The 15,077-nt window shown below is 45.7% G+C and overlaps 1 protein-coding gene and 1 long non-coding RNA gene across 8 annotated transcripts in view; one reads left to right on the top strand and one right to left on the bottom strand.

Moving 5' to 3' along the window:
• The window catches only part of BCAS3 (BCAS3 microtubule associated cell migration factor), a 469,548-nt gene that overhangs the window by 148,577 nt on the left and 305,894 nt on the right, over positions 1-15,077 (bottom strand). The gene's annotated exons all lie outside the window — the stretch shown is intronic.
• The window catches only part of LOC311609883, a 35,227-nt gene continuing 24,082 nt past the window's right edge, over positions 3,933-15,077 (top strand). The window contains exon 1 of the long non-coding RNA XR_014783530.1: positions 3,933-13,241. This is a non-coding gene — a long non-coding RNA (uncharacterized lncRNA). The remainder of the gene's footprint in view (positions 13,242-15,077) is intronic.

The raw sequence follows: 15,077 nt of genomic DNA, 5'->3' as shown, positions 1-15,077 counted from the left end.
CATGCACATCTGATGCCTTAGTGGTTTGACGGACTCAGAGCCCCAGGAGCTGGAGCTACAGATGGTTTTAAACCCTCATGTGGGCGCTGGGAACTAGATCCAGTCCTTCGCAAGAGTAACAAGTGGTCCTAACTCGGGACCCAGCTCTCCTGTTCCAGGTTATAAAATATTTTTTTAAATCATGTGAACGTTTCTCTTCCAACTATGAAAATACAACCCTAACTGTTGGCATAGTTCAAATTCTTCTAATATTGCTCCTTTTGGTGGTGGAGCAAGCTGGATTTACTTGAAAAGCGAGTAACAGAGAACAAGCATTTCCTGAATTCTCTATAGAATCTTTTCTACATTTACGTGCAGACACACCTGTGGTAAGCAGTTGAATTAGGGCCGTTCATTATATCTGAGCACAGAAGATCAAAGGAGGAAGAGCACGTGATAGAGTAAATCCCAGCCTGTTTCCAATGTGTAATCTAACAGTCTGAAGCTAATCTGTTGTGGGGGGGGGTGTTATGGTTCCACATATAAGGAAAATAGTTGAGTGTGGTGGCTTGCACCTTTAGTCCCAGAGTTGGGAGGTAGAAGTAGGCCAACCTCTGGCTACAAACCTAGTCCCAGGCTAGGCAGAGTTACATAGTGAGATTGTGTCACAACATAAGGGTAATAAACCCTTTGAGCTATTGCCAGTAACTAAGCTCTACCCTCTTGGTCTTGGTTCCCATCTCTTAAAATAAACTAAGAGGCAGGGCTACACAGAGAAACCTTGTCTCGAAAAACAAAAACAAACAGACAAACAAATTTGGACAGTTATGGTGGTGCACGCCTTTAATGTAAGCAGTGGCAGCAGAGGCAGTGGATCCCTGTGAGTTCAAGGCCAGCCCGGCCTACAAAGCAAGTCAAGGACCGCCAAGGCTACACAGAGAAACCCTGTCTCGAAAAACCAAAACCAAATAACCCCACAAGTAAATAAAATAGAACCAAATATCCTCTTCAGCGCCACACTAGGCCAAATGAACCTTTTAGGCAAAAAATGATGCTGAGAGAGTAAACTGATGACATGTGCATCATGTATAAGGACACCTGGGCATTTCTGAGTGACGGGGCTAGGATGCCCTGAGCTTACTGCTGTTTCTTGATCCAAAGAGATTTGGGAATCTGTTTTCAATTAGATGCTCTAAGCTGTTAAAATGTCATCCATGAGGACACAAGTTACAGAAAGACTTTAAAATAATCAGGATGCTAAGCTGATGCATTCATTCCTCTCGCTTCTCCTTTGTCCTCTGCTGTTCTTTGAAATAATAAAGGCCATTTGATTTTATGATCAGATCAGTGACAGCAGAATCAAACAAGCCGACACAGAAAGACCTTGGCACCCTCGACACCATACTGAGAATCTCTGTGAGGAAGTGTACAAGTTCATGACCTTTGACACAATAGCCACTGGCTAAAACCAACACAAGTGTAAAAGGTAAACTTTAGAAGTGACTGGAATTAGATCAGTGCTGGCAATTTAGAAGGTCACTTGCTAAGTGAAAAGAGGTAACATGTGCAGCATGTAATCTGTGCTCTTCCAAAGTCATTAGATCCAAAGCTGAAGCCAGCCTTGGTCAGGAAAGGAAGAAAGGTGAGTGTTATTCTCCATGAAAAAGGGAAAAAGCAGAGCAAAGTCCACAAATCCACAAGGAGAGACTTGCTACATGCAAGGGCTTCCTCACTCCAGGACTGCCTGCAAATCTCTTGCAAATGATAGTGACCAAATTTCACTTGGAATAACTTGTGCCATGTCACAAATGTCTAGAAACGGTCAATACAGCCATCAGGAAATCCAGGACTGACTCTGAGTTCAAGCCCAGTGTTTCCCTTTGTGTTCACAAAAGTAAAGGCAGGAGAATAGATCGTGGGGTCTGTGTTCCAATTCCATGCTAATCAGTACAGTGGCCACTAGCAGCACATGGCTACTAAGCTTTTGAACAGGCTTATCTGAGTGAAATGTACTTTGAGTCCAACTATAGTGAGGCTGGAAAACTGAGCACTTAAAAAAAGGTAACATATTCATGAATAGCATCTATATTGAATAAGTCTCAACATGACAATGTTTTAGATATACTGCATTATATGAATTGATTCTTAAAATTCACCTCACTTAAGCTAGGTACATGTCTGTGACCCCAGCACTCAGGAGGCAGGAACAACACAGAATGACCCTGTCTCACTCCCACCCAACTCATATAACAAAAAAGCAAAGAATAAAACACGAATCTACCACTACCATCAAACACTCCCCAGTCCAAACCCCTGAAAGTCAATTTTCCATGTTAAAGTATAAGCTCCAGTGCACAGACAACTAAGAACAACAACAATGGCAAAGAAGTGGAAAAAAAAAGATGAAAATTCTTTAGCAGGTGGAACAGGCCTTTAATACCAGCACTCTGGAGGCAGAGGAAAGTCTGGTCTATGCAGTGAGTTTCAGGACAGCCAGAGTTAAACAGTGAGACCCTGTCTTATAAATAAACAAACAAACAAACACTACTCTCTATAAACAAACAAACACGACTGATTCCACAGATATAAAAAAACCTCCAAAAACCCTCAGAGCTATATATTCTGCATTCTGCCGTTTCTTTCTTTCTTTCTTTTTAAAGATTTACTTATTTATTATTATGTATACAGTGCTTTGTTTGCATGTACACGTGCAGGCCAGAAGAGGGCATCAGATCTCGTTATAGATGGTTGTGAGCCACCATGTAGTTGCTGGGAATTGAACTCAGGACTTCTGGAAGAGCAGGCAGTGCTCTTAACTACTGAGTCATCTCTCCAGGCCTGTATTTTGATTTTTCAAACCTTACCTCCCTCTGTGGTCCTTGTCATATCCTGTAGAACAGGCAAAACCAACCAGGCACTTTTCCTGCCTATCTCAGTGTTCAAGTTCTGCCTGTCATCTCCTTCAGTACTCAAAATTCAAAGCAGAAAGAAGGGCTGAATGTCCCCATAGCTGCTTATGATGACTAAGGTTAAAGATATTTTCATCTGGGCACCCACAAGTGGTAAATAAAACAGGAAAATGTCTGGCATGAGGTGGCACACAGCACCCCAGGGCATACTAGGGAGTAACAAGGTTGGATAGCAACTTGATAAAAGAATGCTTCTAACTTTGTAATGGTGTGTGTGTGTGTGTGTGTGTGTGTGTGTGTGTGTGTGTGTGTGTGTATTTAAAGCTCTGTACCCTGTCATTTATTGAAAGGAAAATTACTCTTAGCAGGAAATGTGTTCCACAGTTGTCAAATGCAGTTGTAGAAAGGAAGGGTGGGGGATACTGCATTGGTACTCTTCAATTTTGTAAATTTTAATAATCAAATGTGGGGACCACCTACCTAGCAACAGGGAACAGCTGAGTAGTGAGATAGCATCACTGAGAGAAATCTAGAGAATCGTGTGGCCTGCAATGTCGCTCTCTTTTGGAAAGGGAGCAAAACAGGAGTTGGGGGGGGGGGCACTGTGACTAAAATGACCCTCAAAACAGAACCCAGCCAGGCGCACCCCTGCAGCCTAGCAACTGGGAGATAGAAACAAGAGATCAGTGAAAACTCAAGTCTGGCACTAAGATCAAAACCAAAATAAAGAAAGCCAAACAAAACTAAATGTCCACACGGCAGGAGACCCTACCTGGAGTTTTAGACACTGTCCCAGAACACTGGATCACAGGTTACAAATGCAAATTACCCTTGCTGAGTGAGTTACATGAGGCAGAGATTTGACAGGAAGACACTAGGATAGGAACATGCCCACCTCGGGCAAAATGCAGCCAATTAGTTTCCTTTTCTTCCTCCTCCTCCTCTTCCTCTTCTTCCTCCTCCTTCCCTTCTCTCTCTCTCTCTCTCTCTCTCTCTCTCTCTCTCTCTCTCTCTCTCTGTCTCTCTCTCTCTCTCTCTCTCTCTACACTCTCACTTTTACAGGGAAACTGAGACCTAGATAGAAAAAGAGGGACTAGCCCCAAGACCTGGTCAAGCCTGAGGTTCTTGATGTTAGAAAATAAGGGGTACAAAAACACTGAATTTGTGGTTTGACAAGCCTCTGATTGCTCTTACACTGGGTCCTTAAGTTTCTGTCATTTCACTCTGGCTCCCACTCTCAGTTTCTTGTCTTGGTCTACTGGAGTCATGGTACTGCCCATTTTCCCTTTACTTGATGCATCTGTTATCACCACCCTACCCATGTATTAAGTCAACAGTCATCCCATCAGCAACAGTACAGCGTCTGAAAGCCCTGCCAGTTACTAGAGAACACTGCAGACAAGGGGGCAGAAAGACTGTCAGAGCTGAAGGTGGGGAGGGGGGCTGTGCAACAGCCTTCTGAATACACATGACCATCACAATCACTGACACCCTGCAGCCGTGGCTATCCGATAAACCCTTGAGACTCTGGCTGACCTGGACGGATGTGCCAGGCGGAAGCCAGTATAGACTTGCAATGACAGTGTTCTTGGGTGGGTGAGTAGGTTCCAAGGTTCATAGTTTAATAAGGTGGTTCTGGTTTGGATGGTTTTTTCCCCCCAAGTAAAGCAGAGATGTACTGAGCTGCATTTCAGTCCCTTCAGTAACGCTGGTCACTTTGGTGGATATCAGTGGCCTCAGCCCCCCAAATTAGGGTCTCACCATGTAGCCCTGGCTGTACTGGAACTCGCTTTGCAGACCACACTAACCTTGAACTTACTGAGATTTGCCTGCCTCTGCCTCCTAACTGCTGACTTTGAAAGTACGCACCACAAGGCAGGCGTGGGGAGGTGGGAGCACAATAAAACAAACACAAACAAACAAGCAAAACGTGTGCACCACAGACCCCCAAACCTGGGCATAGCTCACAGGGTCTTTTCCATGATCCTAGTTGGGGTAACGGTTCTAGAAGTAAACCCAGGATCAGCTCTTTTGGGAAGGGCACGCAGTTCAGGAAAGGGAAGTGCAGACAGGCTTCCCAAGAATCTGAGAACAAGTCCCAGAGGTGAAACAGCTTCCTTTGCCTTCCAGCCTTGACAATCAGATTTATCTCTTAATAGCTAAAGTCATGCCTCTGCTGGTGACAACAGTTAAGAATCTTAACTCTCCGCAGGGCAGACGATAACCCGAGACTATCAGCACGCTTAGAAAGAGGAGGCTGTGAAATGGCCAAGTGTGTGATAGGTGACTTTCCTCAGGCAGCTTGAAAACGCTGCGGAGAGCGATAATGATAAACAACCGACTCTGAGGAAGGGAGAGCTTGGAGTGAAGGGTCTGTTCCCCACACTAGACGGGGATATTATTAGCTCTCCTTGAAAGCAGCCAGTGGTGCCTCTGAGAAGGAAAGCGATGCAGAAAAACCATGGCAACAGTGGGGGTCGGCTTGACAGGCACCTCCAGACCCTGGGTTCCACAGGGAGTGCACGCACCGCCTGGATTTGCACTCTGGTTCCTTTGTGGCTACTCGGCTGTTCCTGGGTGCCGGTGTGAGGACTGTGGTGTGCGCCCGGGCAGGGAATCAGCCTTCTGTCATTCTTCCTTCACCTCACTGTCTTAGTAAGAAGGCTTCTAGGGAAAGTGCCCACCCACCCTCTTCATCCTATGACCTGACGAGGCTGGGAGCTCAGCTGCACTGTTGACCCGGATAACAGAATCGAAGCGGGCACAGCTGTATTGATTCCCTGTGCTTTAACACTCAGGGTTGTACCCAAGATCAGGAAGAAAAAAAAAAAGCCACAAACCTATTATTAGTTAAACAAAACAAAACAAAACAAAACTTCATGTGTGGAAAGGCAGCATTCCTCTTTTGTGTGCCTACAGGTATTAAATAAATGTTGAAACTGAGTAAACTACAAAATGGACTTTAAGAATGACAGTCTATGGATTCCTGTGACCCCATCACATACGGAAACTTCAGCTGTAATGCTACACTAAGATTTTTCTCTGAAAGTTCTGGGAATGGCAGATGTATTTCTAACTAGACTCTCTTTTTTTTTGCCCTATGTGTACCCCATGTGACCCCACTTTTTTCTTACCCCCATCAGGATGGGAAGAAATCGTCCTTAGAAGACCTTTCCTTTTTTTATATATTACACAATCTCATCTCTGGAATTCAAGTCCTAGCCCTCCACAGCCCAAATAAGAAGTGCCTGTCACCAGGCAGGCGACCATCTAAATAAGCCACAGCTGGAGGGACGAGAAAAGAGGGCGTGTCATCTCGGAGCAGTGGAGAGGGTTTCTCACGGCAGCTATTTGCAACCCTCCAAGGATCTACAGGGGCTGCCCATTAAAACCCTGTTAAAACACTTCTGATGCTGTCAGCGGCAGAGAGCTGAAATAGCCCAGCCATCGCTGAGATGCTATCTGCCTCCAGCAATTCAGTGGTACTGTCAATACTATGAGCAGGAAGGTACAAGATAAGCAACAACCTAATTTCTGCATCAAAATTTCATAGACTCCCTGAGCTGGCAGCACTGCTGATGTGGGTATCCAGAGACCAAGGAAGGGTGCCCCTTAGGGAGACAGAGATCTCGGTCAGGAACTGCCCCTCAAGTCTTCAACTTACACACTGGGTGACTCCCAAAACTGCTGGCAAAATATGCCTGGTGAAGAAGTACAGGAATGTTCTTACTCAGGACGCTGCTGGGGACCACTTGAAGCCTGGTATTTCTGAGTGGAGTTTTTTTTTTTTTTTTTTTTTTTACCAGAAATAGACTGTCTAGAAGACAAGCTGTGTGAGCATTATCTGGGCACCATCTACTACCCAGGAGGAAAGTCCAATATCATTGAAAGAGGTGTGTAACCTTATATGTTTCAGATTTATCAAGATTATCAAAATTTATCAGGCTTATCAACATTTCAGTTACAGAACTCAGAAGTGTGATCCTGGAGACCTGTCAGCAAAGAGAGAACGAGGAAAACGTCTTATATTGTATTCAGGTGACACTGAACAACCGGATGCACACGGTTGACGCAAGGAGCCGAGCATCGTCTGCAATGACCTCCACAGCACTGTGTATTTAAACTCCCGCTCCCCAGCCAGCGGAACTGTTTAGGGAAAGTTATGGAGTGTTTAGGAGGTAGAGTCTTGCTGGAGGAAGCACATCACTGAGGGTGGGCTTTGTTTTAGAGTCCCTCCCCCCCACTATCTGTCCTCTGCATCCTGTGTGCTGAGGAAATGTGACCAGTCACTTCCTGCTCCTACTTCTGTGCCATCACAAACATTACCCCTCTTCAAGGTCAAGGCAAAAGAAACCCTCCTCTTCAAGTTGGTTTGTCTGGAGTAGTTTATCACAACAACACAACAGTTACCAACACACAGTCCACTGTGCCTGACACGGGATGGGAAGTAGTAGGGTGGACACGCCCACATCGGCACAACAAATAAAACTGGGGCACAGACACACTGGAACCTACGGCAATCCTAGCTGAGCGCCTGTCCTCACAGGATGTGAACACCTGACATGTTCTCAGACAACATGAGCGGTGGCTTAAAAAAAGATTAAAAAATTATATATACTTCTGTATACTGGGGGTGGGGTGGTGGTGGAGGATATGCAGGCAGTCGTGAACCACCAGATGTGGGTGCAGGAAACCAGACTTAGGTCCTCGCTAAGGGCCATGTGTGCTCTTAATCGTGGAGCCAGCTCTCCAATCTCCAAGAAGCAGCCATTTTATCACAGACAAATTAGGAGAACCAATGAAGACATTCAGCTTATTGGCACCTAACAGAAAATATCAGGCCGTCTGACACCGTGTAGCCCCAGCACTGACCCTCTTTAGTGAGACGAGACCCAGTAGCAAAACAGTGAAAGTACAATACAAGTTACCATTGCAGCTTTACATGCAGGACTGTATTTCTATAAGACATATCAGACACCAGCATATGAAGTGCTCGGAGTCTTTTCTTCTTGGGCTGGGGCAGTAGCTCCTTGGGAGAAACTTGTACAGCAAGTGAGGGACCCTGAGTTCAATGCCCAACATGGCAAAAGGCCATTTTCTCTCACTCTAAGAACAGACAGACTGGGGCTGGAGTATTTTCTACTTTGTTACAGGAACTCAGTCTAATCCAACAATCTGAAGAGAGTCCTGTCTGAAGTCTCCGGCCAGCACATCTCCTGTCCTAGTAGCCACTGTAGTACCGGATGCACATGGCCTTCCACAGGGAAACGAGAGACCTGAAACTGAGAAAGGCTTGATGAACCAACGAGGGGTTCAGTTTTAACCTCTCACAAACCACCACCAGACACTTCCTCCCTTAGCTGCCTGGGGCAATGCTGTGATGCCATAAATGGATTGACACAAGAGAGAGGTACTTGGACAAGGTCAGATAACCCACAAATCCTGCCTAAGTTATCAGGGACTTCTCACAGCACTATTCACTCAAAACCCTGAAAATCTCTCAGGGATGTCGTAAGTAACATTTGCCTGACGTGTGGGCTCATAACTGGGATTTTTTTTTTTTCCACCACATTGTGGAACAGGCGGGACAGAAGGTTTAGGTGAGTTCAGGCAAGATGCCTGAGATGGCACAGAGTGAAGAAAAGCCTTTCTCAAGAGGATCAACAAATCTGAGGAATCTGGCTAACGACACCAAGTCTGAAACAAAACAAAACAATCTAATGGAATAAAAATGTGGAATTCTGGAGTGAGTCCAGGTCTGCAGAATACGCTGTGCATTTACTTGGCTGTTGCTTTAGTGGGTCAAATAGCCATGGTAGGGTGAAGAGTATTTCCGCTCTTACTTCCTGTTTATATTTTTCAAGAAAGGCTTCCTATAATTTCAATTATGGGGGCAAGCCAAACTGACTAAGCTACAGTGACTTCTGGGCCACAATATTCCTAACAAATGCTTCCAAACCATTATAGAGACTGGAAGCTGTCCAGGTAGAGAAACAATCTACTCTTTTTAGGAATCTAGACGTTTCCCTGTCAACAAAGTAGAGGATATTGTTAAAAGCTAATGGTAACTTTTCACTATATATACACACGTGGTGCACATACACACATGCAAGCAAAATACCAAACACACTAAATGAACAAATCGTCCCGGGTGTAGACTAGGAATGGGGGTTCTTTAGGGTCTTTAAGGAATTCCTGTGTGGAGTCCAGGTTGAAAATTACCGTTTTCAGAGATGGCATTTGCAAGGAATAAAGCCTGAGTATAAAAAACTGAGAGGTTAATGAAATAAAGAAGCACCAATGTGAAGAGACGAGAAGTTAAACTTCTGTGTTTACTTTAAATTTGGCAATTTTAATTTGCACTAGAGTACCCTAAACCCACATAAAGAGATGCCTCCCACATCCCAGCATCCCCAGTAAAATGGATGCTGGCTTCCACTTGATGCAGGCATCTGGCGCTGAGCAGTAAGCACTGACTACATTTTCTAAGTGATCCTACAATAAAATCTATAGACCTGGAAGGTTTCATCTAGTTTAGATGCTTCACAAAACATGAGACTGAAAACAGAGAGGAAGCTGGGTACAATGCTCAGGAGGCTGAGGTGGGAGGACCACCTGAGGTGGGAGGACCACCACGGAACTCAAGGTGAACTTGGATGACATAGCAAGACCCCATCTCATAAATAAAATAAGCTGAAAAACAAGTAAAATAAAAAATAAAAAAGAACAAGGACGGGTATGTCAAATGGGCAGAGGTAGTGGGTGGCAGATAGGAAAATCAGATCTGGGTTTCCCATTCAGAGCCGGAGCCAACAAGCTGGTGATTGTGTTTGGCCTCGCAGTGCTGGTGACTCCTGCCATAGCCTCTCCCATCATAGGGCTCCCAAAGAGGCCCTCTTCTCTCTCACAAGAGTTAAAGCACTGGGCATGGGTGAAATGCATCCCTGTCCCCGATTCTCAGGGAGCTCAGCCAGCTCCCTAATCTGCAAAGAATGAGATCAACTCAAGGACTGATTAAGGGAACAAGAATAATAGACAATATGTGAAATTAATCCCGGTTACTTATATTTTCTGCTTATCTGCTCCAGTTCTCAAGAGATCCCGGTTAGTCTGTTAATTTCCATCTGTTACTGGTGAAGATGTGTCATTGTAGTGCAGGCTGCGTTTCTTGAGTGTAGTCAGTCAGTGCCTTAAGCACATGCAAGTGGAAAGTGTGAGACAAAGCTAATGAGCTGGCTACCGCTAGATGCTTCTTAGCACTCTATAGTGCACAGCTGCCAAGGCACATTACAGGTTAACTACAGGTCTCAGCAGTTACCTTTCAGCCTTTTTGGAAAGGCCACTAACTTGAGTGGTGTTAACTCTAAAGACAGAATCCGCACCCGTGCTGCTGTAGGTGGAATGAGCTTTGGAGCTTTTGCAAAGCGCCACACGAATTCAGGTAAGCGCTGACAGCCCTCACTGGTCCTTGCTTTGACAAACATTATTGTCGACCTTTCTCCGCAACCCTGGGCAGTTACAGAAGGGCAGAAGCGGCCCTGAGCATCTCATTCAGTCCTTTCCTGGCTGTGTCCTTCCTGCCCACTGGGAGTTGAGACTTGACACTCATGGTGCACTAAACCACATCCTGAAAACTGAACTGTGTGAGTTTTAATATCATCTCTTCCACAAATACCTACCTGTGCTCCTGACTATACTGATGACTTTCATTATTAAAACAAACAAACAAACAAACAAACACCCCACAACTATGAAACGCTGGAGAGGCTGAGCCATGAGTTTCAGAGCAGCTTGGGCCATAAAATGAGCTTGGGGCCAGTTTGGGGCTAACAAAGTGAAACCTAATACCATATAAAGAAAAATAACATCAAAAAAAAGAAATATGAGGTAGGATGGCCTCACTTTACTACATGGGAAACAGTTTACTAAGGAAAGGAAATTAACACTTATGCACTACACAGTGAGCTAGTTTCGGAGGAAAACAGAAAAACTACGACCTGAGTCCCACCTTACAGAATTTCTTTTGAGTTGGGATTCAGTTCTGCAATCTGAGCACTGTGTGCATATAATACAGCAGGTATTATCCATCCGGAAAGGCGGAAAAAAAGGTGTGAAGAACATCCAGATACAGGCAAACATCGTGGAGGGTACCCACAAACCACGCTAGTCAAAATGCGACTGGCTAAGAAAGGGGCATCCACAAAGCCCATGCATTTCCCACTGTGGGTTACAAGAGGTGCTGAAACTGAACGGGCAAACACACTAAGAATTGCAGGCCAAGTTGGCATGGCCCCACCACTTCCCAGTACACCTCAACAGGCGCTCCTCCACCCCTCCACAGCCTTGCTCTTGCTAATATAGCCAACTCCAGGTAGCTCTCTCAAGACAAAGAACTTTCTTTTCTATAGATAGTGATGGCTTCATTGACACGTCATCTTATTTTAGAACTACTTAAGTGTCAACCAAGAGTGCCCTTCTAAGAGAGCAGATCTCTTCACAGGGTACCATGCATGCCATCTTTAAGGAGCACGTTGAGGATATAAATCTGTCAAGTCTAGAATATTCCTACTGAGCTCTATAAATGGTGGAAAACAACAGCATTCCAGTTCTTTCTAACATTAGTTGCTTTGTTCCTCCTCATCGCCTCAGAGAGTACTCATAATCTTCACATCCTTACAAAATATTCAGACTCCTCAATGAAGCAAGTTTCCCACATTGTGGAAACACCCACACAGCAAACTGCAACAGTGAATGAAATGGATTATAGTCAAGTCTTTGGCAACACTCTTTATGCTAAGGCCCTGCTCTGGTGGGCAGCTTTCTCTTTAAACCTATGCCCGAACATTTAACCCAGCAAACAGGCTCTGAACCGTCCAGGCACTGTTGAGTGGCTGTGTCACAGTGTTCGGTCTCTGTGTGGGAACTGAGTGCTGTGGGTACAATGATAGTTCCTTGGCTGAAATGTCAGGGGCATTTTTGGGAGAAATGGCGGGGACTGCAAGAGACCATCCTTAGTCTAATGCTGCAGACTCCTATAGACCAAGGCACTTATGCAAAACCAGCCTCGGGAGAGCCTGCCTGCCCGCCCTCCCCAGCCACCTCTGCTCCTGCACAGCACTCTATTCTGTCCCTCGCGCTTACTGGGAGCAGCACTCACTTCACATTAGCTTTCCTGAAGCTGCTCAGCCGAGGGAGGCCAACACAAAGGGGATCAAATTGGACAACAGGACACCCAAAGCCAGAGACTCAAGAACCCAAGGTAAAAGGACCAAAGGAGAGTGGGGGTCACAGGTTTGCAAGACTGACCACTATGTATACTTGTTGTTTGTATACTTATTTGTTTTTTGAGACAGGGTTTCTTTGTACACCCTTGGCTATTCCAGAACTAGCTTTGTAGATCATCTGCCTCTGCCTCCTAAGTGCTGGGATTAAAGGTGTGCGCCACCATCAACCAGCTACATTTAATTTTTTGTTTTGTTTTGTTTTGGTTTTTTGTTTGTTTTTTGAGACAGAGTTTCTCTGTGTAGCCTTGGTTGTCCTGGACTTTGTAGACCAGGTTGGCCTTGAACTCACAGGGATCCACCTGCCTCTGCCTTCCAAGTGCTGGGACTAAAGGTGTGCACCACCACACCTGGCTAATTCTTAAAACAGACTGATTTGCATGTGTGAACATGCACATTTGTATGTGCAGAGGGTAGGTGACAACTGTGTATACTGTTCCTCAGGGGTTGAGCAGTGCAGCTGTTTTGTTTCGTGTTGACAGGGGCTCTCTCACTGAGCAGGCTGAGTTGGCCCAGGGATCTGTCTGTTTCTGCTTCCCCTCTGCTGGGATTGCCACAATGCTTGGCTCTTTAAATATGGGAAGAGGGGCTTGAACACAGGTCCTCATGATTAGAAGGCAAGTACCTTACCACAGGATGAGCTCTAGAGCAGTTTACACACCCACACCCACACACACACACACACACACACACACACACACACACACACCTGCACACGTGCATCTAACTTACGATGTGTGTATACATATGTGTCTACATATGTGTATGAGCATAATGCACATGTACATGGCACTCGTAAGGGTAGAGGAAGACACTGGAAGACCTCACCAATTGCTTTCTCCCTTATGCGTTACAGAGTCTCTCACTGCATCTGGAACCTGCCAGCTGTGGGCAAGGCTGGAGGCTAGAAAGCCCCAGTGATCCTCCTCTGTGCCCCACTCCACTCCTGTGCTTGGATTACAGGGCCACACTGCCATCACCCGCCTTGTCCATGGCTTCTGGGGAACTGGAGTCAGGGTTTGTTCTCACTGCACCCTAACACTAGATTTGAATACCTTTCAACCACAACACAGTAAGTGGGGAAGATGATCCCTTGGTGACCAACTGTATCATTTCCCGGCTGTGGCAGGGGGTGGCTTTAGATTTCAGAGAAGAGAAAGCAAGTGGGCGCTGAGGGAATGTTAAAGTCATTCCCTGTCCTCTGAGGACATGAAAAGGCCTCCTCACCAGGGGACTATGGCCTATGAGAGCCAGTAGGAAAATCCTTTTGGTTCTGAGGAATGAGGGCTACCTAGCCTTTCCTCTTCCCACAGTGAACCTATCCTTACCTGGAGAAGTAGAGTCTACATTCCCTTCAGCACTCCTGGCTGAGGGATGGCACAGGGCGTTAGGAGCTGACCAGGCCCTCTGGCTGCAGGCAGGCAGTGTGCAATTTCTCAGGGAAACACCTGTGCCCTTCTTTAACAGCAGCTGCTGGTCACTGAGCAGGTTCAGGGACTGGGCTCAGAATGCTGACTTAGTAGCACTGAGGCTTTTGCTGACCTGCCTGACTCTTGGCCATGAGGCATGAAGAAATTCAGATTATTCCCTCCTTTTCTTTTTCTATTACACTGTGTGTGTGTGTGTGTGTATGCATGTGTGTGTATGTATGTATGCACGTGTGTGTGTATGTATGCATGCATGCATGCATGCTCATCATGGCAGTTTGCCAGTGGAGGTCAGAGGACAACTTGCAGAAGTCCCAGAGATCTCCCCACCACCCCCCCCTCCCTCCCTCTCTCTGACTACCTTTGAACTTGGAGATTCACCTGCTTTTGCCTATAGAGGTGTGTACCATCACCACCCAGCTTCCCCGGCCCCCGCCCCCCTTTCTCTTGGGAGTCTTATGTAGCTTAGGTTGTCTTTGAACTTGCGAGCCTCCTACTGTCCCCTCTTCAGTAGCTTGGCTATAGGTCCATGATACACTATAACGATTACTTTTTAACGTTGACTCCTTCTTTCAAAGCTTGCTCCTTGCATTTATAACTTAGTAAACTGTGAAGGTAAATTTCTAAATGGCTCTGTCAGGATGCCCTACAACAGAACCCTTTACCTCCCAGGGTACTGCATGACAGGATGACACTGCTTTCCATCGTGGCAGTGCCTTGACAACTACGGAGTCAATAGATGCTCTTAATTCCGATGGGACAGGGATACATTTCAGCCTTTCTATTATTCTATACTTAAACAAATTCTATTGCTTTCTTCTTGAAACTGATGGGGGTAGCTCCCAACCCTGGGTCTCACTAGCACCCGTCCTGTGACTGGCTGAAGGCTGCATCACTTTCACCCCAGTTCAGTCCCTTTAAGCAGTTCCACTACAAAATGGTGCACGGGGGCCACCTAAAAGAGTAGGCGGTCTTTGTAAATGGACAGGAAACAGAAGATGAATATTGGGCGGATGACAGACCCCTTCACTGGCCTTCAAAATACAAGCTGTTCTATTAAACATAGGGCCATTATGCTGGCTGGCCATCCACTTTAAACCCCACAGTGATTAAAATGCTGGCAGGAAATGAAAGCTCTCTATTGAAGGTCCTTCCCTGAGGTCCTAATTTCAAACCAAATTTTACAGCACCGCACAGGAACAAAGGGAGCCCAGTCTTCTAAGTCCTCTTTTTGTCACTTTGGACAAAGACACCCCCTCATACTCCTCAAAGAACAATGGCCTCTGTAGAGCCATAGCCATGCCAAGAATGGGCACAAACCATACAGCAACACATTTTAAAAATACATTTTACACTGCCCTTGACATTTCAGATAAATAGAAACCACTGCATTGAAATTCCAAATATTTCATCCTTTCCCTCCACCCTTTGCCTTGATAATGAGAATTTTCCTATTTTCCCAGTCTACTTGGATCTTTGAC

This window comes from Acomys minous, assembly GCF_964271855.1.
Source record: "Acomys minous genome assembly, chromosome: 12".
Taxonomy (NCBI): domain Eukaryota; kingdom Metazoa; phylum Chordata; class Mammalia; order Rodentia; family Muridae; genus Acomys; species Acomys minous.
The sequence above is the reverse complement of the archived record's forward strand: the minus strand, read 5'-3'. Positions and strand labels throughout refer to the sequence as shown.